The 27,430-nt window shown below is 42.2% G+C and overlaps 1 protein-coding gene and 1 pseudogene across 2 annotated transcripts in view; both read left to right on the forward strand.

The window, feature by feature from the left end:
- Positions 1 to 27,430, forward strand: part of Slc44a5 (solute carrier family 44 member 5) — a 305,530-nt gene that overhangs the window by 15,520 nt on the left and 262,580 nt on the right. The gene's annotated exons all lie outside the window — the stretch shown is intronic.
- On the forward strand, positions 25,929 to 26,847 carry LOC131913883 (small ribosomal subunit protein eS19-like; annotated as a pseudogene).

The following is a 27,430-nucleotide window of genomic DNA, read 5'->3' on the forward strand; positions in this document are numbered from 1 at the left end:
GAGATCTGTGACTCCTGGAGCTGGCAGGTCAGCCAGATGATGGAATCAATGGTGATAAGTTTAGTGGGAGACCATGCTTTAAAAAATAATGTGGAGAAAGGCTGCGGAAGACACCCCATGTTGACCTCTGACCTGAATGAGTATGTACGTACACACACTCCACATGAACCTGTAAAAAAGCACTGCTTAAAGAGGTTAGATTTTTGTGAAAAACGGAATGACTTCTGGCTTGATGCTTGCAAAATTATAGAAACTAGAGTGTTTCCCCATATCTATCTGAGCAGAGAGGGTTTGTTTGTGTTTTTGTTTGTTCTTGTTTGAGAGAAGCTGACATGTGGCCTTCATGTGATCTGGAGCAATATGTGAGAACAATGTCCCTGTTTCTCCTCTGGGAAGACTCAGTGAAGAGACAGAATGGAGCTGCCTGTGGCTGTAGGCAAAGAAGGGTCAACAGTAGGTTGTCATTATATACATCCACTTCATTCCTGTAGGTGGAGTGGGCCCTGTGAAAGAGGGCTGTGTATTTAGGTGGTGCTGTGGATACCTTGAGTGTAAGAGCATACCTCAAGAGTGGACCTTTGGGCTGGACTGTAGCTCAGTGGTAGAGCACTGTCCTTACAGACAGAGTTCACTGTTGGGCTGGGCTGTAGCTCAGTGGTGGAGTACTAGTTCACCGTTCTTTGTAGGAAGTAACTAGGTCACATTCTGATGGCTGCTGGGGTTGGACTGTGGGGAGAGGAAAGCAACACAAAGCTTCTCTCCCCAGACTAGAGCTCCCCTGTGTCCCCCCTTCTCCCCCCAGACCAGAGCCTCCCTGTGTCCCCTCTGCTTCTCCCCCCAGACCAGAGCCCCTCTGTGTCCCCCCTGCTTCTCTCCCCAGACCAGAGCCCCTCTGTGTCCCCCCTGCTTCTCCTCCCAGACCAGAGCCCCCCTGTGTCTCCCCCTGCTTCTCTCCCCAGATCAAGTCATCTCTGAGCTGTCAGGAGGGGAGAGGATCCAAACAGAATGTTAGATTAATGCTCAGAATTAGACAAGACAGAACTTTTTAATAGCTGGTGGCAAAATTGTTGTCATAGAAAGAAATCTGTAAGAGGCTGTCGGGGACGGAGGAGGAGAGACCTGTCGGGATGTTTGAAGGTGGTGATGGGGGCGTGGAGCCTTTCCCAATTGCTACTGAGCCTAGCTCAAGTGACAGTGACTTTTATAGATAAATTGTAAGAAGAAGAAGATGGAAGAGAATGCCGCCTGGATTATAAGCAAATGAGAGAATTATTGCAGTGGGGATGCTTATTTAGATAAAGGGCTCGGTTAGTTTCCTGATACCTTCAGACTTCAAATGTCTATAGATTTGGGGTTTGAGAACAAGGACAGCAACTCATTAACAGATTCTGGCCAAAACTGGTTTGTCAGATCTCAATACGCTTTTGTACATAACAGGGGAGCCAAGCATTCTTCTGTGGAATGCTATGTGCCTTTCCCACTGTCTCATCTTTTCTTTCTTTTTTTGAGTTATTATAGAAGCATTTTCATTAAAATTCTGAAATTACATTTCCCATTGCCAACAATGCAGCTTTTAAATTGTGGCTTATAATAGTGGTATTAGTGGTTGGCATTTTTATTTCTTTATGAAAGGGGACCCAAATGACTTAAGCCTTTTGGATATAAGCCAGTTCATTTAGCTAGCTCCGTCATTTTCTAAGAGCTGAGATTTAGCATAGAACAGTTTTAACAGACTCTCTGATTGATTTTTAGACAGTGAACTTTGGGTTTTGAAAAACCTCAAATATATAGTGCAGTGTAAGACCTGAGGTCCCTCTTCCAGCTCCCCCAGTTTCTCTTTTAAGCCTCTATCTGCTAAGGCTCATATTTCTTGATCCTCTTTTGGAATGAAGAGATTAAAACACTGGAATCATTAGATGTTACATTTATTCCTTTTCATCAGTCTCCAGGGACTGGCCTGTTTTACTTTTAAATTGACAAGACTGAATAGTAGCACTTCAAAAAAAGTTTACTGACTCAGAATGGTCCTAACTTTTTAATATTCTCTTATAGTGAGGCTTCATGGGTAGCAGGGATCCAAGAAAGTAGCTTCTCCATAACAGACCGCAATCTTGTAGGTTCTGATTTTTTAGAAACAATGGCTGGGTATGGTGGTCTATTCCTATAGTTCTAGGACTTGGGAGGTAGATTTCAGAAGGCTAGGGGCTCAAGGTCAACCTCTGCTATATAGTAAGTTCAAAGCCAACCTGGGAGATGGCTCAGCAGTTAAGAGTGCTTGTTGCTCTTGCAGAAGAGCTGAGTTTGGTTCTTGGTACCTGTACCACATGGTTCACAACTGCCTGTAACTTCAGCTCCAGGAGATCTGACACTACTTCTGACTTCTACGGACACCTGCACTCACATGCACATACACGTATATACACACACACACACACACACACACACACACACACACACACATCCATATAGTTAAACATACAGCAAAATAGCTTTAAAGCAGTATAAATTAATAATTAATTAATTAATAAAATATATTGTAGATGTAACCAACCGTCTTATTAAATAAGAAACACAGAGCCGATTCAGAGAAGAAAGCCAAGAGGTCAGAACTAAGAGCCTTACCCTTCCTGCTTCAGCCAAGAGAGCTCTCCGAAAAGGGAGCTACTTCCTGTGTGTTTGTCTTTATAAAGACTTTCAGTTCTGCCTTCTCATTGGTTGTAAACCCAAACACATGACTGCCTCGTCACTGCCTGTCTGTAAAGACTTCCAGGTCTTCTATGGTTGGGATTGAGATTAAAGGTGTGTGTCTCCAATGCTGGCTGTATCCTTTTACTCACAGAGATCTACCTAGCTCTGTCTACCAAGTGCTGGGATTAAAGGTGTGCGCCACCACCGCCACGCTCTTGCTATGGCTCTAATAGCTCTGACCCCCAGGCAACTTTATTTATTAACATACAATTAAAATCACATTTCAGTACAAATAAAATATCACCATAATATATTAAAAGTAAAAATGAGTCATTGGTCATAACTCATTATCTTCTTTAATTCCTATGACATCTTCCACAGCAATACTGTGCCCTGGCCCTTTTTGATGCTAAGCCTGGTTACATGGGGCTTTGCTTATTTCCATACATAAACTTGGGCCTATAGATTCATTGGTTAAAGCATCATGGCCAATACAGCATCTGCATCTGACTCTTTGCCCTCTCTGTTTTTAATTATAACTCATTGTTTAGCACACTGCTGAGTTTTCTTCCTGATGGATAGGCTCATAAATCCTTTAAGACTCCATAATCATCTGTATTAATCAGGGCTCTCTAGGGTAGCAGAATTTATAGACTGACTCTCTCTTTCTCTCTTTCTACACACACACACACACACACACATATGTATGGGATTTATTAGAATGACTTACAAGCTGTGGTCCAGCTAATCCAACAATGACTGCCAATGAATGGAAAGTCCAATAATCTAGTAGTTGTTCAGTCCATGGGGCTGGATGTCTCAGCTGGTCTTCAGTATATGCTGGTATTACAAAGAAGTTGGCTCTAACACCAGTGAAGGAAAGGACTTGCTAGCAAGGTGAGAACAAGCAGGCCAAGAGCAAAAGCTTCATTCTTCCATGTCCTTATATAGGCTTCCAGCAGAAGGTGTAGCCCAGATTAGAGGTGGGCTTTCCCAGCTCAAATGATCGGGATTAAAGGTGTGCCTTCCCAACTCTAGATCCATATTAAAGGCATGTCTTTTTCCCCAGCTCAGAAGATCTAGATTAAAGGTATGTCTTCCTACCCAAGATATGATTAGAAGTGGATTTTCCTACTCCAAATTAAGCAAAAATCCCTCACAGGTGTGCCTGCCATTTTTGGGGTTTAGTAGTTAAGTTGACAACCAAGAATAACCATCACATTCTCCTTTAGCATGTAGCTAAGAACTTTGTTCTAAATTTCATTAATTTACACTATTGCTTCTTATAGTATTTGTGTTATATTTGGGACCTAAGTTTACATTTTGACCCCTGTACAATACTGGTGTTCCACACCATGGGTAGTCTTTCTATTTTTATTTTTTTGGAATTAGTTAAATAAGAGACTCTTTGCTTTTAGGCTTTGAATATCTTACCAGTGGACACTTACACAAAGGAGTGCATGTGCAGAGACTTGCTTATTAATTAAAATATAAGTGCATCAGCCTATATTCTTTACAAGCTAAATTATTAACAACATCCCCAAATTTGACCAGAGATGATAAAAGCTGGCAATTTCTGGTAATGACTGAATTATTCATCTTTTTTCCTTCAGGGGATAGGTGGTTGAGATAGGTGGATTTCTTTTCCCCCACCTTGGTTTTTGGTTTTTGGAGACAGTGTTTCTTTGTGTAGTCCTGGCTGTCCTGGAACTCACTATGTAGACCAGGTTGGCCTTGAACTCATAGATCCACCTACCTCTGCCTCCAAAGTGCTGGGATTAAAGGTGTGCACCACTACTGCCAGACTTTTTTTTTAAAAGGTAGACAGATGAATTTTGGCTTCACCATTTTTCTTTGTAAGATTCTGTAGAGTCATTTCAGATTTATCCATTTGTGTACTCTGTTTCCACTAACTAAACCTTATCTTTTGTGAAAACTTTCTTCATCTTCTGTTCTTTGAAAAGCTTTCCTAGGTCTTAACCTACTACATGTGACTGTCGACAAGAGGTGTAATTAATGAGGAAGGCATTTGTTAAATGTATTAGGTCTGTGAGAAAAGAGCATTTGTTTAGGATTCATGAGGGAAAGGAATACATTAGTGTAAGGAAACAATCAGGAGAGCTTCTGCTCAGTGACCCACAATTTATTCTTATTCTCCAGTCTGTGTTATAAATGTCTATATACTGGCTCAATCCAGCTGTTAGTCAAGGAGTTATTTTTTGTTCTGAATTGCCTTTCCCTGTTACCCAAACATGACACTCTTCCTCTGGTAAACTATGATGATCATAATTCAGAGTCCATTTCATTTCTGAGTGATGACTACTACCTTGAGCAATTTAAACTATGGAGTTAATTATTTCATTTATAATTAACATTTAAAGCCTATTTTAATCAGTATGCTATTACATTTAATTATTTTTTTAAAATTATTTATTTATTTTTAATTTTTATTTTGCAATACAATTCAGTTCTACATATCAGCCACAGATTCCCTTGTTCTCCCCCCTCCCGCCCTCCTCACCTTCCCCCTAGCCCGCCCCCCATTCCAATCTCCTCCAGGGCAAAGCCTTCCCCACAGACTGAGATCAACCTGGTGGACTCAGTCCAGGTAGGTCCAGGCCCCTCCTCCCAGGCCGAGCCAAGGGACCCTGCATAGGCCCCAGGTTTCAAACAGCCAACTCATGCAATGAGCACAGGACCCGGTGCCACTGCCTGGATGCCTCCCAAACAGATCAGGCCAATCAACTGTCTCACCCACTCAGAGGGCCTGATCCAGTTGGTGACCCCTCAGCCATTGGTTCATATTTCATACATTTAATTATTTTTATGTGTGCTTAGGCCAAAGGTTGAGGGCTGAATGTCTTCCTCAGTTACTCTCCACCTATTTATTAGTTCATTTGAGACAGGGTCCTGTGTATCTCAGGTTGGCCTTAAACACTTTATGTAGCTGAAGTGGGCCTTGAATCCTGATCCTCCTGCCTCCACACCCCAAATGCTGAGATTACAGGCATGTACTACCATGCTTAGCCTTCCACCTTATTTTTAAAGAACAAATCTTTCATTGAAACAAGAGTTTACTGTGTTGTATAAACTAGCTGGCCAGTAAGCTGCAGGGATCTGTCCATTTCTATTCTCCCATCCTTGGATTTCCAATGCTAGGTTTACACATATGTGCTATCATGCCAAGATTTTTTTTATTATTTTTATTTTATTTTTTTATGCCAAGATTTTTTAAAAGATATTTTTCTTTGAGAATTTCATATATACATACAGCATATTTTGATCATATTTACCCCCCCAACTTTTCCCAGATCCTCCACACCCTTCCAATCCCTACCAACTGTGTCCTCCACCCCATCTCTCCCTTATCTATCTATCTATCTATCTATCTATCTATCTATCTATCTATCTATCTATCATCTCTTTTATAACCCCCAGTCCAATTGGTGATGCCTATATACTCATGTGGGGCCATCCACTAGAACTTGGCTGGCTTACATTTTTAGAAATGAACTGCATCTTAGAAACACACACACACACACACACACACACACACACACACACACACGCTACTTTCCCTTTCCCAGAAGCCATCAACTATCCATACATCCTTAGTTGGGGGTGGGGACTCATGAATCCCTTCCCACTCATGTTAGAATGGTGACTGGATTGATCTTGTACATGTCTTGTGAAGATAACAGTAGCTTCTGTGAGTTTATGAATCTGTGGACCTGTCATATCCAGATGGCACTGGTCTTCTCTGACCTCTGGCTCTTCACAATCTTCCTGGTCCCTCTTTCCTGATGGTCCCGGAGTTCTGAGGGCAGGTAATGTGATATAGATGTCCCATTTGTGTCTGTACAATCCATAGACACTTATTGTCTGCATAATGACCAGTGTGAGTTTATGTATTAACTGCTATCTAATGAACAAAGAAACTTCTCCGATGAGGTTGGAGAATTACTCTAGTTTATGAGTATAGCTATGAATTTAGAGGGCAATTTGATACTATACCAACTTAGCAAAATAATAGCTATAGGTTTGCCCCTGGAGCCTATGAACTTCCCAATGATGGCTGGATTCACAGTATCAGTACCAGTATATACCCACAGTATATGTCTCCTGTGGATAGAGCTTAAGTCCAAGTCAAAAGTGGTTGGTTACTTTCACAACGTTTGCTCCACTATTGCCCGTGTCTATCTTGTCACTTCAGTCACTACTGCAGTTCACAAGGATTACAGCTGTGGAAGGCTTTGCTGACATTCCCCTACAGCAGCCTACAGGGCACCTTCTTTACTAAGAAAGCTAGCAAGCAGGGAGGAAGCCTCTTGGTTGGTACAACTTGATTTCTCCATGTCCTGAGACCAACGTGTGTGATATGTTCAGCAATAGGGTCTTACTATCATGTTCTTGTGGGCAACGCAGAACAAGGGCGATAGACTGTAGTATTTTGGGTGTTTCCAGGATACCATGTCCAACAATTTGAGGGGAAGCATCCCAAGTCTTGCTTTTATGTGGGTGCTGGGTATCTGAACTCAGGTTTTCATGCTATACGAACACACACTTTTCCAACTGAGTCATCTCCCTGGTGGCCTCCTGTTTTTATATTAATTTTTAAAGTTAGCACACAAAGTAATGGAGTTCATTTTGGCATATTCATACATATGAGTCCTATACTTTATTTGATTTCATCTCTCTCTCCTAATATGCAACTGTTGAACAGAATTCAGACTGTTTTATTTTTAGCAAATATAATAAATTTATTAATCTTAGTACATTTCTATTTCTATTTCTAAATACCCCAAACCTAATAATATAGACAGTTTTTAAATTGATAAATAAAAATTGTGTACATTCACCGTGTACAATGCGATGATTTGATGTGTGTATATGTTGTGAAAAATAAACCATGCTAAGGAACATATCCATCACCTCAAATATTGTTTTGTGGTGAGAATGCTTAGTATATCGTCTCTTAGCAATTTTTCTGGTGTATAGTCCATTACTGTGAACTGTAGTCTCTTGCTGCATGCATAAGCACAGCTTATGCTTCAGGTAAAATGAAAGCTCAGAATACTTTGATCATCAGCCCACCCCTCTCTGGCCCCTGATGACTTCTGTTCTCCTCTCTACTTCTGTGAGTCCTTTTTACAGTCTACAGAATAGTGAAGTCATGCTCACTTGTACTGGCTTACTCACCTTGTGCAAAGAGTTCTCTAGGCTTAATCAGTGCTGTAAATGACATAGGATTGCCTTCTTTATAAATACTGGAGGAAGGGCTGGGAGATAGCTGGTTGGTAAAGCATTACCCTGCAAACTAGAGGACCTGAGTTCCATCCCCAGAACCACATAAAAACGTCAAAATTGTGACTGTGCTCATTATCCCAGCTGTGGGAAGGTGGAGATGGGAGAATCCCCAGGGCTTCCTGGTCAGTCAGTCAGTCTAATCCAATTGGTGAGCTCCAGGCCAATTGGAGACTGTCTGAAAAGAGTTGGGTGGTCTTTTCTCAAGGAATGGCACCCACAGTTCTCCTTGGCACCCTCCCCATGGGTGTACCTGTACACACACAAACATGCACACACATATTTTAAACATTAAGAGTTAAAGATTGGTTTACTCACTGATTTCATTGTATATGTGTTAATATAGCACATTTTCTTAATCCCTTCTTATGCCAATGAACACTTGGGTCAGTTCCATACCACCACCACCACCACCACCGTTGCCTTGAAACAAGGTCTTACTCTTTAGTCCAGGCTGACCTAGATCTCATCAATTGACTCAGAATAGTCCTGAACTGGTTGCAATTATCCTGCCTCAGCCTCCCAAGTGCTCTGACTACAGGTGTGTGCTGTCATGCCTGGCTTGGTTCCGCACCTTGGTGGGTAATACTGCACTGATGATGACAGCGCCCACTTACACACTTATTTTCTTTCCCCCGGCTGTAAACCCAGTCGTAGGACCACACAGTAGTACTTGATTTTCTGAGAGAGTTCCATACTCCTCTCCCTCACTCCTGTATCATCTTCTTGCCCCTACCAATGGTCTGCAGTGTTCCCCTTTCCACATTCTGCTCCTGAGGCCAGCCATCCTAGCAGATGTATGAGGCTAGCTTACGGTACATTTATTGGCTGCTCTCTGATGGATAATGATGGTGACCATCTTCTCATACCTGTGGGGCGTTTACCCACCAACCTCACAGTTCCCCAGAGTTTTCTTGAGTGTGAGCAGCAGGAAATATTAGATAGAAGGATTTATTGCAGAGAATCTTGCGGAGATAAACAGATAGAAAATAAAGGATAGCCTTGAGAGGGCCTGGAACCTTTTCCAACAGGCCCTGACTGTCTCTGCCCCAGGGTATTTATAGAGACGCCAAGGGATGAAGCAAAAGACCTCCTCCCCCACATAGCCAAGTGGAGACCATCTCAGACACCTGCACTCAGGCCCGTGGTCCTAATCATCCTCTATGAGGACATGCTGGGTAAAGCCACGAGGAACCTGAAAACGGGCTCCCACACATACCCCCACTGGCAATTCATAGGTCTTCTTTTTGAGAACTGTCTCCTCAAGTTCACCAACTTTAAAGCTACTTGTTTTTCTTGTTATCTGTGTTCTTTCTAATTTTAGACATAATGTCTTATGGAATGTGTGATTTACAGGTGTTTCCTCATCCCTCAGGTGCCCTTACTGAATGTGTGGTTTACAGGTGTTTTTCCAACCCTCAAGTGCTGGTCCATTCCCTTTCCTTCACTGTGTGCATGTTTTTTTTTGGTGTAGTTTGATTTTATTTTCACTGTCTATGCCTTTAGGTTTTGCAACAGCTCATTGTTTAGGTCATAGACAGTATTTTTTATTGGAGGTACTGTGAAAAGACATATATAACACATCCTTGATGTTGATTATCTAGGGGGTGGGGTACTTGGTTAAATTGAAGATTTATTAATAATTGAAGATTATTCTGCATGTATTATAAATTAATAACTGACTTGTGAAAAATAGCAGTACAATAAAATTCTCACACTACTTAAAGTATACAAAAATAATTAAGACTTTCTAATAGTGTTTGAGAATAATTACTACAAACATCTGCTACCTTTGTGTTATAAACAGTGGTGCTAATTAAAACAGTTGGATTCAAAAGAACCACCCGAATAATGTTTGAGTATTTTACTTATAATTCAGATATATATGAAATACAAAAAAGCCGGGAATGATAGAGGGAGATAATGGAGTGCTAGACTGTTTTTAAATTTCTATAATTTATTATAGTGCTTGAGTAAAATTTAATCAGTTATTTAAACTTGTTTGCTAATTATTTCTAAAGAAATGATAAAAAACAAATAGAGAGCAATGTACAAATCATGTACCGCTAAGAATTTTGTAATTCTTCTTACTTAAAATACACTTAGGGGGATGTGAGGAATAAAAAAAATATATTTGAAAGCTATCCAAACCTAGTTCCTAAGAGGTCATCCTTGTGGGAAGTTCTTTGAAGCTTTATGACCATGTGAAGGATTTTTTTTATTAAAGACGTGTTTATGTATATGGAAGTTTTGTTTGCATGTACATCTGCACACCAGAAGAGGACACCCGATCCCATGGGACTACAATTGTAGATGGTTGTGAGCAGCTATGTGGGTGCTGGGAATTGAACTCAGGACCTCTGGAAGGGCAGCCAGTGCTCTTAATCTCTGAGCCATCTCTTCAGCTCCTGGTCATGCAGTTTTAATGGTGGGATTATTGCACATAAAAAACAAGGTAAAAAGAAAAACATTAAGAAACAACAAACTGTCGTGAAGCTGATGTGACTTTTACTGAAAGTGTAATGGGAAGACTTGGAAAGTGTGGGGTGATTGTGTAAACAGTTCCCCCGGGGAAGCAATGGGCAACATGTACTTCCCACTTACATGTGTCCCAGAGTTTCCAATATTTGATACCTGCTAACTTGTTCAAATAGAAGAACATTTCTGCTTTTCGAGTAATTTATACTGTAGTTGAAGAAGGCACACCCTTAAATCAAAATCAGTAAGTAAAACGTATAATGTGTATTATATCGCGTTAATCTTTGGGGGAGATATTGGACAGTAAAGGGGGATGTGCCTGAATGCGTGAATGAAGATTCCTTTTATTTTAAGGTAGGGTTTTAGCTCAGACTGGATTGATAGCCCAGGATGACTTTCATCTTGGAATCCCCCTGCCTCAACCTCCCATATTGAACCTCCACACCCAGCTCCAATGTATCAGAAACACTCCTTCTCAGGAAAGGACAGAGCTACAGCTAGGAAAAAGCAGAAGGCTATATTTCATACCGTGTCATTTCTACACTCAAATCTCCCTTATCGTCTCTCTGGGAATCAACCCCGCATCTCCTGATCATCACTCACTTGTCCTCTTTTCTTTTTTTTTTTTTTTTTTTTTTTGGTTTTTCGAGACAGGGTTTCTCTGTGTAGCTTTGCGCCTTTCCTGGAACTCACTTGGTAGCCCAGGCTGGCCTCGAACTCACAGAGATCCGCCTGGCTCTGCCTCCCGAGTGCTGGGATTAAAGGCGTGTGCCACCACCGCCCCGGCTGTCCTCTTTTCCTTTAACTATCCTTCCAGCCCTGGCTCTCTGCTAACTCAGAATTATTGTGCAGACATCTTCCTGCCTCGGGACCTTTGCTCTTGTAGGTCCTTATTTCTTCTTCCAGATGTTTTTCATCCCTCTCTCAGATCTTTGCGCAGGTGTCCCCATCTCAGCAAGGTCATCTCAGACTATGCTGGGTGTTCAGGTCCTTCTGAGCCATCAAGTCACGGTAATGATGGCTGATGCAGCACACAGCTGCTAAGGTTGCTTTTTGTCAATGAATCCCGCCATGCAGGTGCAGGCAGCTAACACCTGTTGTACTATGTACTCTCTTAACTTAGCAAGATAAATCACTGCAACTTCAATGTGTACTTTTGGAACTACATGGGCTCACATTAATGTGGACTATTGTAAATGACTCCTCTCAACAATTAGAGAATTCAAACATTATTTACTTTTTAAATATCATATAGGATTTGGATACATTTCCTACTAGCTCATAAAAAATATTTAATGTATTGGCACAACATCCCTATGAATAAATATGTATTTGTAAATGAATGGCTGACATACTGTTAACTGTTGAGTAATACATTCACCAAGTCAGTGTACACATGGATCACAGTCAATAACATGGTTCATTTGTCACTTGGCAGTTGGTCTCATCAGAATAAGGACGTTATAAAAATCTATTTTTCATGAGTACAGTGGGCCTGTTATGTTTACTGTTTCATTTTGGTTCTCTCTGACTCTCTGTTTCTTACAGTCTTTTTGCTGCCTTTTACACAGTGGTCCATGAGCTTAGGGGGGAGAGAGAGAGAGAGAGAGAGAGAGAGAGAGAGAGAGAGAGAGAGAGAGAGAGAGAGAATGATATAAATGTTCTATTTGTGACTGAGAACTCTATAGATACTCTCTGTACTTTTTTTAATTAAAAAATTTTAATTTATTTTACATACCAACCACAGTTACCCCTTCGTCCTCTCCTCCTGTTCCCCCTTCTCTTTTCTACCCACCCCCCCATCTACTCCTCAGAAAAGGTAAGGCCTCCCATGGGAGTCAACAAAGCATGGCATATCAAGTTGAGGAAGGACTAAATTCCTTCCCCCTGCATCAAGGCTGAGCAAGGCATCCCTCCATAGGGAATACATTCTAAAAAGCCAGCTCATGCACCAGGACAGATCCTAGTCCCACTGCTAGGGGCCCCACAGACAGACCAAGCTACACAACTGTCACCCACATGCAGAGGGCCTAGTTCAGTCCCATGCAGACTCCCTAGCTGTCAGTCTAGAGTTTGTGAGCCCCCATGAGCGTGGGTCAGCTGTCTCTGTGGGTTTCCCCATCATGATCTTGACCCCTCTTGTTTATATAAACTCTCTGCACTTTTACAAACTTCTAATGAGTACTGAGAACTTCACTAATATATGGGTAGGGGAACAGGAATTCAGGGAACACTTTTATGCTGTGTCTCTTTAGCAAAATAATAATGGTGGGTTCACTCCTGAGACCTAGGTCAATTTTGTTCATGTGGAGGACCCCAAACCCAGGAGTACAGGGAGAGCACAGATTAGAGTCAATGGGTTATTCAAGAAAAGAGACATAGCTGGGTGGCAGCGGTGACGCACACCCTTAATCCCAGCTCTTGGGCGGCAGAGGCAGGTGGATCTCTGAGTTCAGGGCCAGCCTGGTCTACAGAGCAAGTCCCAGGACATCCAGGGCTACACAGAGAATCCCTGTCTCAAAACAAACAAACAAACAAACAAACAAACAAACAAACAAACAAAATGAAAACAAAACCCAAACCAACCAACCAACCAAAAACAAACAAGCAAAAAGAGAACATGAAATCTGGGGAACTCTGGGGGTGGGTGGGTCTGAAGGGGGTTAAGGGGAGGAGTTGAGTGTGAATATAATCAAAATACATTGTATGAAATTCTCAAATGATTAATACAAATATATTTTAAAGCTACTTTTTCCTTTTTACATTGTGCACTGAATCACTTCATGATTTTAAAGAATTTAAGTCTAAACTTGTTCTGTTTCATGCTCAAAATAGTAATATATGTGGTGAGAAGTACGTAGAGAAACAGTGTAATCTGCCTGCAGGCCACCACGCTCCCCATCATTATGACAATGAACTGAACCTCTGAACTGTGAGCCACCACCTCAATTAAACGTTTTCCTTTCTAAGAGTTGCTGTGGCCACCGAGTCTCTTCACAGCAATAGAAACCCTGACCAAGACGTAAGTTAAACATCTTTTAGAATTTAGTGTGTTTACTTGCTGTATATTTTCTCTGGAAGTAGGAGTAATCATATTCCTTTTCACCCAGTACTTGCCTTCCTCCTCTTGGTTGTCATTGTCCTTGCTCGTGTTCCCAGAGGACTGTGCACAGCTGTACACACACACACACACACACACACACACACACACACACACACATACACACACATACACACACACACACACACATACACACACACATACACACACACATACACACACACATACACACACACAAACACACACAGCCCGTGATCCTGTTTTACCCTCAGTATATGTCTTGCAAATGTTCATATACGGACAATCAGTCTTTTCTGTCCTATTTATTGTTTGATATTCTTACATCACCTGGATTCTGACGTGTGAAAGGACAGGGCCCCGTGTGAGAGCTGGAGGAGCAGGAACTGGATCACATGTGCTCGAGGAGGTGGGGGCCACTGGCGCTGACTCACAGGGCAGTTCTGCTTCGGAGGCAGATCTGTTTCTGGACTTCCAGTGATAAGCAGTTCACTTTCCCAGCACTGCCAGGGCATAGTTAAGTACCTGGAATAGTTATTATCATCAATATTTAACAAGATTTATATTTTCTTTACAACTGCATGAATTTTGGGTTGCAGAAGGAGAAAAGGTTTGTGACAGAATAACTCCTTACTACGGCATCCTGAGGGGTTCACTGGGGAGATGACTCCATGGTGAAGCATCAACTGTGCAAGCGCCATGCTCTTAGTTTAAATCCCCAGCACTCATGGAAAAGATGGGTGTAGTGGTGTGGTGTGCATCTGTAGCCCCAGTGCTGGAAGTCTATCCCGAGGCCCTGGTGTGTGTGTGTGTGTGTGTGTGTGTGTGTGTGTGTGTGTGCATGTGGTGTATTTGTGGGGCGAATGTATGTATGTAGTGTATATGTGTGTGGTATATATGTATGAGGTATATATACAGTGTGTGTGTGTGTGTGTGTGTGTGTGTGTGTGTGTGTGCATGCGTGCGCGTGGTGCATTTGCAGGTAGGTGCATATGACCATGTGCTTTCTTACGGAGGCCAGATGAAGACATCAGAAGTCCTCCTGAGTCACTCTCTGTCTTATTCCCTCCCGCAGAACCTGAAACTCATCATTTCAGCTAAGCTGGCTGGACTGTATGCTTCCAGGTTTCCCTACCTTTACCCCCAAGGCTGGAGTTACAGGCACTTGGAGCCATGCTCAGCTTTTCTGTGGATCCTGGGCATTCAGTCTCAGGTCCTCATGCTTACACAGAAAGGCCTTACCCACTGAGCCATCTTGCCAGCCTTCAGTGTATATTTTGTTAGAACATCCTTGAGGTTAGGTTCCTGCACTGTATATTTTCTGTTAGAACATTCTTGAGGTTAGGTTCCTGCACTGCAGTCTATCTATGACACCACTTCAAAGTGTGAGAAAATGAGACAGTGTGAGAAAATTTTATTAGATTTATTCATTTTATTTTATATGTGAGTGTTTTGCTTGTATGTGTACCACATGCATTTCTAGTGTCCACAGAGTTCAGAAAAGAACATCCCATCCCTTGAACTAGAGTTACTGGTGATTCTGAACCCAGGTCCTCTGCAAGAGCAACAAGTGCTCTTAACCATTGAGCCATCTCTTCAGCCCCAAGGTCTGATGTTGTGGGACACAGGACATGTGTAGTGGTATTTACTCTGTCCATGATTGGGCTATATGGTCCAAAGGAGGCGGTGCTTCCTGCCCTTGTACGTGACCTCTTAAAAGGAAAGGGAGAAGGGTTACATGTTATTCCATCCTCGTGGGATAAGAGGTCACATACAAAGGCAAGAAACACCACCTCCTGTATAGCCCAAGGTTGTGGGTGGAGCAAATACCACTACAGACACACATTTTTGTTCTGTCTTTTAGCAACACTATTTAGTTACTTTTATACGTAACACAGGTGTGGACTTTGGTGTCCATCCTCCCCTCCTTCTCTCTTCCTCTTCCTCCCCCTCCTCCTTCTTTTTTAAGACAGGGTCTCTCTACATAGTCCTGGCTATCCTGGAACTCATTACATAGCTGAAGAAGACCTTGAACTCCTGATCCTTCCAAGTGCAGGGACTGCAGGCATGTGCACCACATCTGGCTTTGTGTTTTAATAGTCTATATCCTGGGAGATTTGCTTGGTTTAATATTTAAATATGTCCTTTAAATTATATATATATATATATATATATATATATATATATATATATATATATATATACATACACACACATACTAACAACACTCTTATTTACTGGTATTTCTTTTCTGCAATATCTTCATCCTGTTTTTGAAGTCAACATTTTCTAGATATTGTCTGAGAATATTATCTTGAAATTTATGTAAATTGCCCATGTTATCATTGCTTCTTGGGTGTTATTTTTTTTCCTGCTAGGTCATGTATATCTTAAAAAGAAAAAGATTTTCTATATCTTGCAAGCTTTAGTAAAGTGTCTGGTATTTTTGGTGGACTGTTCCTTTGGAAGAGTCAAACCAGGGGCTCTGGGCATGAGAGTTTTATAATTGATACCCCCTGCCTGTTGCTTAATGGATGGGGCATTAGCTATTAATCTTGGGGATCCCTTGTTACCAGGCCAAAGAGGACTTTAATTATCTCATTATCTTACTTCTCCCTAGCACTATTAGAGAAAATATCAATATCTATCTATCTATCTATCTATCTATCTATCTATCTATCATCTATCATCTATCATCTGTCTATCTTGTGTACAGGGTTCAGTGCTTGGCTTCAGGCAGTACACTACCAAAGGTGGAACAAGGCTTGTATGTTTGTTGACCTCCCTATCAACTAGGCTCTGCCATTGTTCTCTGTAATAGTCTGGTGCTAAATTTAGGTTTTGTAGATTATATATTCATTTTCAAAAGATAAACAAATGAAACAATGATTTGGTCTTGGGTTGCAGCTCAGTGACAGAGTGTTGGTGTGGCATGCTTGGGCTGAGCATCACAAAATCAAACCAGGAGAAAACAAAATAGGATCCCCACCTTTTAAATATGTGAAAACTTACAAAAATAGAATGTGGGCTGTAGTTCACAGCCTCTGCATTAATTCCTATTTTATTCTTGACTAGGGTCTCAGCTTGGACTCTGTAAATTGGACTGGGTCTTTCTCCATTGTTTGCATCCTTCCTGGCTTCCTCCTTCGCTTTACATTCTGAGCTACAGTCTCTGATTTCTCGGTCACTAGTCTTCCATTGACTTCCACATCTCTGTTAAACATTAATGTCTTTTTGGCACCATCCCCACCCCTTTGGGGACCTGTGGGTTCTCTTCATTGAATTCTACTTCCCAGCATTCACGCCATCTTCTAGATGCTAACACCTCCAGTTTTAGCCAAAGGACTGTATCTTATTTAGGAGATTTGTCCACCCACCCACAGGACAGGGTTGTGGAGCCTGAGAATGACCCCTTAAGCAAGGTTAGTGGGAATTGGTAAGCACTGGCTTATTCACTTTTTGGAATAGTGCTAATGGCATTAGGTCCAGATGCCTACAGGGATACTGTTTGCTAAGGGACCCTTTATTGACAGTCTATATCTCATTTTCCTCCTTCTGCCAGTGTTTCTAGGGGTCAATCTCATATAAATTGCTTCTATTCAAGACCGCTTATCTCAGAGTCTTCCTTCTGGAGACCTCAAATGAAGATACCTTGGATTAAATCTTTTCTTTATTATCATTTTAATGAAATTTCAGGTAGAATGCCATAAATTGAAGAAGGTCTTTTGTTATCTGCTCTCTGAATCCTCGTAACCAACAACGTTGTATTGGACACTTACTACGGGCCTGTGGAATTCGTGGGGGAGAGAATAGTGAGACACAAATGTTGCCTGCCAGAAGTTTGTGTGCCTGGCTGAGGCCGAACTGTGCATGTCATGGGCTTCACAGGTCTGAGAAATTGTTTGTGGATAGTGACTTCAGTAGGAGTTCATTGTTGAAATGGGCAAAGGAGTAGATTTGAAAACAAAATTATGGGGCTAAGCACTTCTAGAAAACAGGCTGTACATAGACCTTCCTGACTTAGTGGGAGTGGCTGACTCTGGAGAAGCTTGCCATCCTACTGGAGGAAAAATTCTGTGAAACAAGCTGAAGGAAGTATTAAAACCCAGATACATACACAGGACTAATTGAAATTGTAGGCTGTTCCTATGAATATGGATGGAGATTAGTGATAAATAAGTCATGTAATTAGGGTTAGATTTGACAGGAAGCAAGCACTCACTCTGTGAGTGGAAATTCAAAGCATCTTTGAAGGGCAGGTTAACTAGATAGCTTATTAGTTATTGGCAAGAACTTTAGTAAGAACTGCCTTATCTTTCATTCATCCTACTATTTTTTTTTTTTTTTTTTGGTTTTTCGAGACAAGGTTTCTCTGTGTAGCTTTGCGCCTTTCCTGGAACTCACTTGGTAGCCCAGGCTGGCCTCGAACTCACAGAGATCCGCCTGGCTCTGCCTCCCGAGTGCTGGGATTAAAGGCGTGCGCCACCACCACCTGGCCATCCTACTATTTTTAAGAATATATGTGTATGTGTTGTACATGCTATGTATGTTGTATATGTACATGTGTGGTATAGGTAAGTGTGTGGTATATGCTTTGTGCATGTTGTATTTGCATTTGTGTATGTGGTATATGGTATGTATATGTTGTATGTGTACATGTACTTATGTGCCATGGCTTGTGTGTAGAGGCCAGAGGAAAACTTGCTGGGGTCTATTTTTACTTCTACTTTGTTTTGCAGTGAGGTCTTGTCTCTGCTGCTGTCCTCTAGGCTAGCTGTTGTGTGAGCTTCCTGGTGAGTCTCCTGTCTCCATCTTGCAAGATTATAGATGCATGGCACCACATCTGGCTTAATCTCTCTCTCTTTCATACCCACACACAGATAGATAGATAGATAGATAGATAGATAGATAGATAGATAGACAGACAGACATGCCATGGTTTTATGTGTGGAGGTCAGAGAATAACCTATGAGAATTGATTTTCTCCTACTTGTGGGTCATGCAAATCGAACCTAGGTCATCAGGTTTGGCAGGAAGCATCTTTCCCCATGGAGCCATCTTGCCAGCCCTAGCATATCTGGCTTATTTTTGTGAGTTCTGGGGATCTGGATACCATCAGGCTTGAAGAGCAAGTGCTTTACCCCTGAGCCATCTCCCTCAATTCTCCATGTTGACTGGATTGTTCTAGTACAGGTCTTGTGCAGGCAACCACAACTGCTGAGCTCTTGAGTATAGTTGTTCCATCATCTAGACAGCCCTGTTTTGAAGCAATCTTCCCTAAACCTGGCTTTTACAATTTTTCTGCACCCTCTTCCATAACATTCCTTGAGCTCTGTGGGGAGGGATATGGGCATTCTACAGCTGTGAGTCTCTGTACGAACTGCTTGTCTACTGCAAGGAAGTAGAAACCTCTCTGATGAGACAAACCCTAAATGTTAAACGTTTGTTTCACTCTGTGTCTCTTCAGGGTTCTCTCCTCGTGTCCTTGCTGTCTGCAGTAGCTGCAGACATCACATCCTTCTAGTCCTCTGTGTGTTTGCTTACCCACTTCAGAGCTCCTTCTCTATGGCCACACAGAAGTAGACAACTTCACAGGGATTCTGCTTCCTTAGGACTTAGAAATAGGAATCACTCAGAAGACTCTGGATGCTTCACTTCCGGCTTCACACACTCTGTAGACAAACGCGCTGCTGCTCATGGTCTGCAGTAATACAGTCAGGCTTCACACACTCTGTAGACAAATGTGCTGCTGCTCATGGTCTGCAGTAATACAGTCAGGCTTCTGCCGCTTGGCTGCTGCAGATAGTTTTGATTAGAAACTTATGCAAAAGCTTCTAGTTCCAGATGGGAGTTTTTCTGAGGTTGCCATATAAAACACAGAGCTATAGTTAAGAAAGTAGTCCTGGCATTTTTTTTTTTTTTATGTCTAGATTTAGTTGCAGAAAAAAAAAGATCAACATGTTATCATGGAGGAGACCAGGGTTGTCCAAATACCTGCATAAATCATGACTATAGGCATACTCACCCGTTTCTAGATCATATAACTGTGGGGCTCGGGAGCTGGAATGGGACTTTGTGGACTACATGCTCACCATTGCAGCTAGTCAACACTTCTCTTCAGTACTGACTCATGATCGAGGTAGAGATGAATCAGTGTGATACAGCAGATAAAAGAGTAGTCTCTCAGCTTCACACATAGCTATGTGGTGCTGGACAGGTTGCTTAAGCTTCTTTTCCATTAATCTCTTTTTCCATGTTGGAAGAAAAACAGCAATGATGTCCATTCTATAGAACTGAGGGGCTTTGGATGTCTTAAATAGTACGTTGAGCTAAGATATTGTTATTTATTTTTTTGGAGCATGTGAAAGTATTTCTTATGTTCATTCTGAAACCCTTTCTCAGCTGCAGTCAAATCTGTGGTCATTCCAACTTTCAGTTACACCCTTTGACTTCTCTGATGTGTTCTGTAGTGTTTCAAGCTGATGCAGTAATGTGATTTGACCTCATTCAAATACACGCGCATATTTGAGAGAGTTTTTAAAAACCTAGCTGTATCCTCATAAAGATCTTAATAAAAGGTTGTTACAGATGATAAAAGCACCGTCTCCCAACATGATTTATTTTCAAGTTGAGATTGGAATCCGAGAGGTCGTGCTGTTCTGCCTGGCTGCTTAAAATGATTGCTTAATGCGATTGTGAGCAAAACAAAAGATCCTGGTTTAGCGGCACTGGAGTTAACCTTTTGTTTACAGACTCAGTCACATGACTTTTGCAAACTAAATGCATTTTCATTAGCATTGATTATGTGGATCTACAGAAGTATTTTCTGAATCACTTGGGCTTTTGGTGTTACAAGTAGGCTTCAGATTACTGCCACATGTATCTTTATCCTCACTTAATGCTAATTGTCTTAGTTATGTTCTATAGCTGTGAAGAGACACTATGACCACGGCAACGCATATAAAGAAAAACATTTAATTAGGGGCTTGCTTACAGTTTCAGAGGTTTAGTCCATTATTATCATGGCGGCAACCATGGTGCTGGAGCAGTAGCTGAGAGCTTCACATCCTGCTCTGTAGACAGAAGGCAGAGAGGGAGCCTGGGCCTGGCTTGGGTTTTTGAAACCTCAAAACCAACCCCCCAGTGACACTCTTCCTCCAAGAAGAACCTTCTGATCCTTCTTAATCCTTCTAATCTTATCAAAGAGTTCCTCTCCCTGGTGACTAAGCATTCAAATATATGATCCTGTGGGGGTCATTCTCATTTAAATCACCACACCAGTATTGGGGTTCCTCATGTGCCTTTTAAATTTTTTGTAAGTTGAAGTGCTAATCATCAGGCGTTGAGGAATGCCTCTGCTTCCTTCGGGTTCTCACAGCTCACACACTGACTTCAGAGCTATCTCATTACTGGATAACATTCCAGGCTCATTGTCATGAACAGATGTACCTGATGTGGAACGGATGCTATTTAAAGATGGGACTGTTTTTTTCTTCTTTTTTTAACATTTGAATAATGCATCAATGCGAAAAGTAACACCTTCTACATTAATAGGTTTTAGATGCCAAATTAAATCCCCAGAATTTGTGACTAAAATGCTACTTTGTAATTTCTAAGGTTGTATCTGGTTTTGGTAAGAAAAGGATTTTAAATTCATGTAGTCTCTTTCTGGCATAAATTGTTCTCTTTGACTCTCACAATAGCTCCTGGAGGTAGGAATTATTTTCATTGTGACAAGAAAGCTGTCAGTTGAAGAGATACTCTGCAAAGGCCTGTGGGAGGAGCTCAGATGGTAGAGTGTTTATGGACCAAGCAGGCATGAGGCCCTGGTTCAATCCCCAGTACAACAGGAACTGACACAGTAGCACTTGCCCGTAATCCCAACACTTGGGAGGTAGAGGCAGAAGGGCCAGTAGTTGAAGGACAGGCTTGAGTACATAGCAAATTCGAGGCCAACCCGGGCTACACAAGGCCCCATCTCAAAAAGAAAAAAGAGTCAGCAAAATTATTAAGTGAAAAGCTGAGTCAATGCTTGAACATAGATAGGACACCAAAGAGAGTCCAATTCTTTCTGTTCTCCCTTCTGGAGTGAAGGACAGAAAAATGTATGTACTAAATGTCAAACTGGCTCTGGCCATCCTGGAGGAGAGTCTGTCTAGTTCTAATATGAACAGTGATCCACCTGTTCTGGACAAAATTTAACACCAGTTCAGTCCCTCTACAGAATAACCCCACCCTCATAAAACAGGGGGATATGAATACATTTCCTTAGCGGTTGTGGGGGTTTTAAAGAAAATGGCCCCCATAGGGACTGGAACTAGTGGGAAGTGTGGGAGTTTGAATGTAGTTGGCCCCCATAATCTCATAGTGAGCGGCACTATTAGGAGGTGTGGCTTTGTTGGAGTGGGTGTGTCACTGTCGGGGATGACTTTGAGGTCTCCTATGCTCAGGATACTGCCCAGTGTTTCAGTCAACTTCTTGTTACCTCTGAGTCAAAATGTAGGACTCTTAGCTCCAGAACCATGTCTACCTGCATGCTGCCATGCTCCCCATCATAAAGATAATGGACTGAACATCTGAAACTGTAGACCACCCTCAGCTCTTTTCCATATAAGAGTTGCCATGGTCATGATGTCTCTTCACAGCAATAGAAAACCTAACTAAGACAGGTGTGGCTCTGTTGGAGGAAGTGTGTCACTGAGAGGGTGGGCTTTGAGGTCTCAGAAACTCGAGTTGGGCCTAGTGTGTCTCATCCACTTTCTGCTGCCTGCTGGTCCAGATGCAGAACTCTCAGCTACCTCCCTCTTCAGCACCATGTCTGCCTGAGTGCCACCATGTTTCACACCACGACATAATGGACTAAACCTCTGAACTGTAAGGCAGGCCCAATGAAATGTTTCCTTTGTAGGAGTTGTCATGGTGTCTCTTCACAGCAGTGGAAACCCTATGACAAGTTATTCCCACACTTGAAGGTGAAGCATTGATTATAGGGCTGCTGTCATTTGCACATCAACAGCAGTTCTGAGTTGAGGGGGATGTTCTCAGTTGGTAAGAGCTTGATTGTCCCCACTAGTCTCCTGCTGAGGTCTGGCTAAACATTTTCAGGAGGAATTTATCTTTTCTCATCATTTCAACAGTATTCAGATGGAAGTGGAGGAGTTTCCCTCACTAGAGAGGATCTGAAAGGCCAGGGCTGCCTAGCGAACTGGTGGGTGGGTAAGTTCAGCAAAACTTACATTCAGGAGACCACAGGCAGACTTCTGTAATGGGCAACAACATACACACAAAGGCATCCATTCTCTCATTCTTAAAGGCTTCTAGGTCATTTGAAGAGCCTGAGATCCCTTTGGGGGTCATATGTGAAGAAGTCAGTCTATCTGCAGAGTCCTCACTGCTGTGTCCAGAGCTTTTGACAGCACTTGTTGGTACTTGAGAATCCAATTTGCTCTTTACTCACCCCAGTGGATCACTTCAGCAGAAAGTTAGAATGGTTAATTAGAATGTAATTCTCCCAAATGGAGAGACAGTTCCAATTTCCCCAGAAGTAGCTTCAGGGTTAGTGTTAGTGGTTTGCAAAGCATTTTGTGATCTCTGTTGCGTCAGGGTGGTTTGCTTTAAGTGACTGGCATATCCCACTGCAGATTATATCAGATGTGTACTTGTAGTGTTTTGATGTGTAAGGTTGAAGTATCTTCCATAACAAAAATGTTAAGCATGTAAATTCATACAATTTTAGTTAATAGTCTGTCTTCCTTAAAAAACAAACAAACAAACAAACAAACAAACAAACAAACAAAAACCTTGGCAGGTAGTGCTGGTGCACACCTTTAATCCCAGCACTTGGGAGGCAGAGGCAGGTGAATCTCTATGAATTCAAGGCCAGCCTAGTCTACAGAGTGAATTCTAGGACAGCCAGGACTGTTACACAGAGAAACTTCATCTCAAAAATCCAAAAAACAAACAAAACAAATAAACAAAAAACCTTACGAATACAGATTCTATTTAATAATTTATTTATAGTATATGCATGTGCTTATGTGGGCATGTCTAGTTACTCATGAATGTGTGTGCACACATATATGGTGGCCAAAAGGTGCAACCTGGGTTGTCTTCCTTTCTCTCCATTTTTTGAGACAAGGCCTCTCCCTGAACCTGGGTCTCTCTGATCTGGCTGGCCAGCGAACCCCAGGGATCTGCTGTCTACTTCTCTCCATTACTGGGGTCACAACTGTGGCTGTGAAGCCCAGCTTTTTAAAGGTGGGTCCTGGAGTTCAGACTTGGCTCCGCATGCTTATATGGCTTGCACTTTACCAACAGAGACATCTTCCGAGCTCTCAGAGCACAGCGGTTCCATCTCGCCCTCTCTATTGGCTCTATGTCTTTTCTCAATCAAGATGTTGGAGGCAGTTCTCAAAATTTGACTTAAAACAGAGTTGTAAACTTTTAATGTAACTTACAGATAACTAAATGAAAGTAGAAACAGAAATCTCAGTACATAATGAGATGGAACAATTATGATATTGGTAATCAAATGGCCTTGTATTAAATGGTTGTATCACTATAAATATAGCACTGTCTCTTATTGTCTCCAACATCACAAGTGCCTTATCTATAAGTGGATTTTTAAATTCATGGAGAGCTTGTGAAACCATGCATTTGGTTATTTGGTTAGCCTTATACAGGGTTATTTTAAAGTATCGATCCAACCATTATGAACAAGTTTTCTTGGCTATCACTTTGTAAAAAGTTTTCTAGACATTATTAAAGAGAGTATCTAAATGTAGAGTACTTCACAATTTTGGTGTCAGAGAAGGAAAGACAAAGACAAATAAAGTAATTCCAGACAGAGACTTTCTGAATAAAATGCCTGTTGTTTAGGGGAGTGTGTGTGTGTGTGTGTGTGTGTGTGTGTGTGTGTGTGAGTCTCTGTGTCTATGTGTGTCTGTATGTCTCTGTGTGTGTGTCTGTGTGTTTCTGAGGCCTTTGCAACTACTGAACTATACCCCAGCCCCTTTACTCACTTAAAAATGTTCATTATACTCATTTACCAGGTATAGGGCTACCTGCCTATAATCCTAGCACTTGGGAAGCTGAGACAGGAGGATTGAGGGAAAAGAGAAACCAACCAACCAACCACCACTCACTCACACACATACTCACACATGCCCCCCCCCCATGCACACTTATCTTTCCATCCTGTCCTTATACCTTCCTTCATTTTTACAATAAAAATATTATATCAGGATGGCACTTGGTAAGGACACCTGCAACTCTAAGTAAAAATTTTCCTTTCACTTTTTCCAACACAAATCATCTGATAGCTTGTGGTGATATTTTATTTGTGCTCTAATAAATAAAGCTTACTGGGAGATCAGAGGAAAAAGCCAGCCATTATATTAAACATAGAAGTCAGGCAATGGTAGCACATGCCTTTAATCCTAGCATTGGGGAAGCAGAGATTCATCCGGATCTCTGTGAGTTCAAAGCCACACTAGGAACAGAGCCAGGCATGGTGGCGCATGCCTTTAATCCCAGCACTAACCATGGAGGTCTGGAGGTCTGTACAGACAGACAGGAAGTGATGTAGCTGAGTGGAGAGAGGAAGTGAGATGGCAGGGACAGAAAGGCATACAGGTGTGGGTATCCAGGAAGTAGGCCTCTCTTTGGCTGAGGATTTCTAGTGGTAAGAATGTGGCTGGCTTCTTTCTGCTTCCCTGATCTCCCAGTTTTCACCTCAATATCTGTTTCTGGATTTTATTTTTTATTATTACTAAGACCATTTAGCAATTCTTCTTACCACAGCTATTAACCTAAAGGTAAATTATAACAATAGTAAGCAATAAATTTAAAATAATGTGTTGGCAGAAAATGAACACCCAAAATGTTGTTTCCTGTGCTGAGTGTATCACAACTTTCTTCGTGTACGCTGGAGATGGGTCAGCAAGAAGTGGGAGGGATTCATCACATAAATAATTCCACTTCAAAGCATTTGATGCTGTTCTAATTTGGAAATATTTTCAAATTACATTTAGTGTGTTTGCATGTGGCACGGCATGTATATGGAGGTCAGAGGACACTGCACAGGAGCTGGTTTTCTCCTGTCACCGTGTGGGTCCCAGGACTTGAGCTCAGGTTATAGGCGAGGGAGTGAACCCTACTCACTGAACCATGGTGCTAGTCTGGATTTTGCTTTGACTTTGTACAGCATTTTGTTGTTGCTGTTTATTTTGAGACAAAGTCTCACTATGTAGCTCTGGCTGGTTTGAAATGTGGCTGGTAAAGCAAACTGGCCTTGAACTCACAGAAATTTGCCTGTGTCTGCCTCCCAAGCTGAGATTAAAGATGTGAGCTACTGCGCTTTCCCCTGGCTGGCAGCCCAATGCCTGGAGTTACTGTAAAGGATGCTAATCAGCAGGAGTTCCTCAGAGCTCTGGCAGCCTTCCTTAAAGAGTCCAGGAAGCTGAAAGTCCCCGAATGCCTGGACACGGTCAATCAGGCTAAACATAAAGAGCTTGCCCCCTCTGATGAGAAATGTTTCCACAGAGAAGCTGCTTCCACAGCACAGTGCCTGTACCTCTGAGGTGGTGCCAGGATTGATTCCATGACCAAGATCTATAGACGTCAGTAGAGAAATGATGTCAGGCCCAGCCACTTCAGCAGAGGCTTCAAGACTGTGGCCCATCGGGTCCTTCCTCCAAGCCCTGGAGGGGATGAAAATGGTGGAAAATGACCAAGATGGGAGATGCAAGCTAACACCCCAGGGACAGAGAGATCTGGACAGGATTGCTCACTGGACAGGTGGCTGCTGTGGGATGGTCTGTATGTCAAGTGTGTTGCTGATTGGTCAATAAATAAATCACTGATTGGCCAGTGGCCAGGCAGGAAGTATAGGCGGGACAAGGAGGAGAATAAAGCTGGGAAGTGGAAGGCTGAGTGAGAGAGACACTGCCAGCTGCCACAATGACAAACAGCATGTGAAGATGCCGGTAAGCCACAAGCCATGTGGCAAGGTATAGATTATAGAAATGGATTAATTTAAGCTGTAAGAACAGTTAGCAAGAAGCCTGCCACGGCCATACAGTTTGTAAGCAATATAAGTCTCTGTGTTTACTTGGTTGGGTCTGAGTGGCTGTGGGACTGGCAGGTGAGAGAGATTTGTCCTGACTGTGGGCCAGGCAGGAAAACTCTAGCTACAGGTGGCAGCTGCCAGTGAGAAGCATCAGAACAAAGGATGCTGGGTTAATACGTTGCCTCATCCATTAAAAAACTCTCCTACCACACCTCTGGCCTTGCTTTGAATTTATTCAGCCAATGATTGCTGGATTCTTCAAGATTTCCTCAGCATAGGAGAAAATGGAGGCATGACCCTACTTGGCACACTGCACTTCTAAATAAGAAGCATGGCACATGATGCTCCTGAAGTCAGAACTCTGAATTCTGAAGTAGTGTGAGTAGCCAGCAGCTGGCCTGTGGATGAGTCTGCATTCTTCACATGTCCTTCCACCTAGAGACCCTGGTGATGTGAGGGCTCACTATCCAATCCGAGGTCATGTGCTAACCAATCACAGCTGATAGGCTTCCTTTATATAAGTGGTTCCTTATGGGCAAGAAAGCAGATGCTGGTCCCTGAACCCATCTCCGGAGTGATGCATCTCCCCCCTCCTCACTGACTCATGGCCATTGCTGTCTTGTCGGGGAACACCCCAGTAACAATGACACTTCAGTGTTAAATTCACTGAGAATCCAATGATCAAAGTCAATATTGAGCATGCACTGTGTAGTGTCCATTGGTGCTTGAGACACAGTAGCAAAGAGTACTTGTATCTGTCCTCACAGTACTGACATTCTCCTGGGAGAAGACAAACAATGATAGTGTCTGGA

The sequence above is a fragment of the Peromyscus eremicus genome, chromosome 6 (genome assembly GCF_949786415.1).
Source record: "Peromyscus eremicus chromosome 6, PerEre_H2_v1, whole genome shotgun sequence".
NCBI classification, from domain to species: Eukaryota; Metazoa; Chordata; class Mammalia; order Rodentia; family Cricetidae; genus Peromyscus; species Peromyscus eremicus.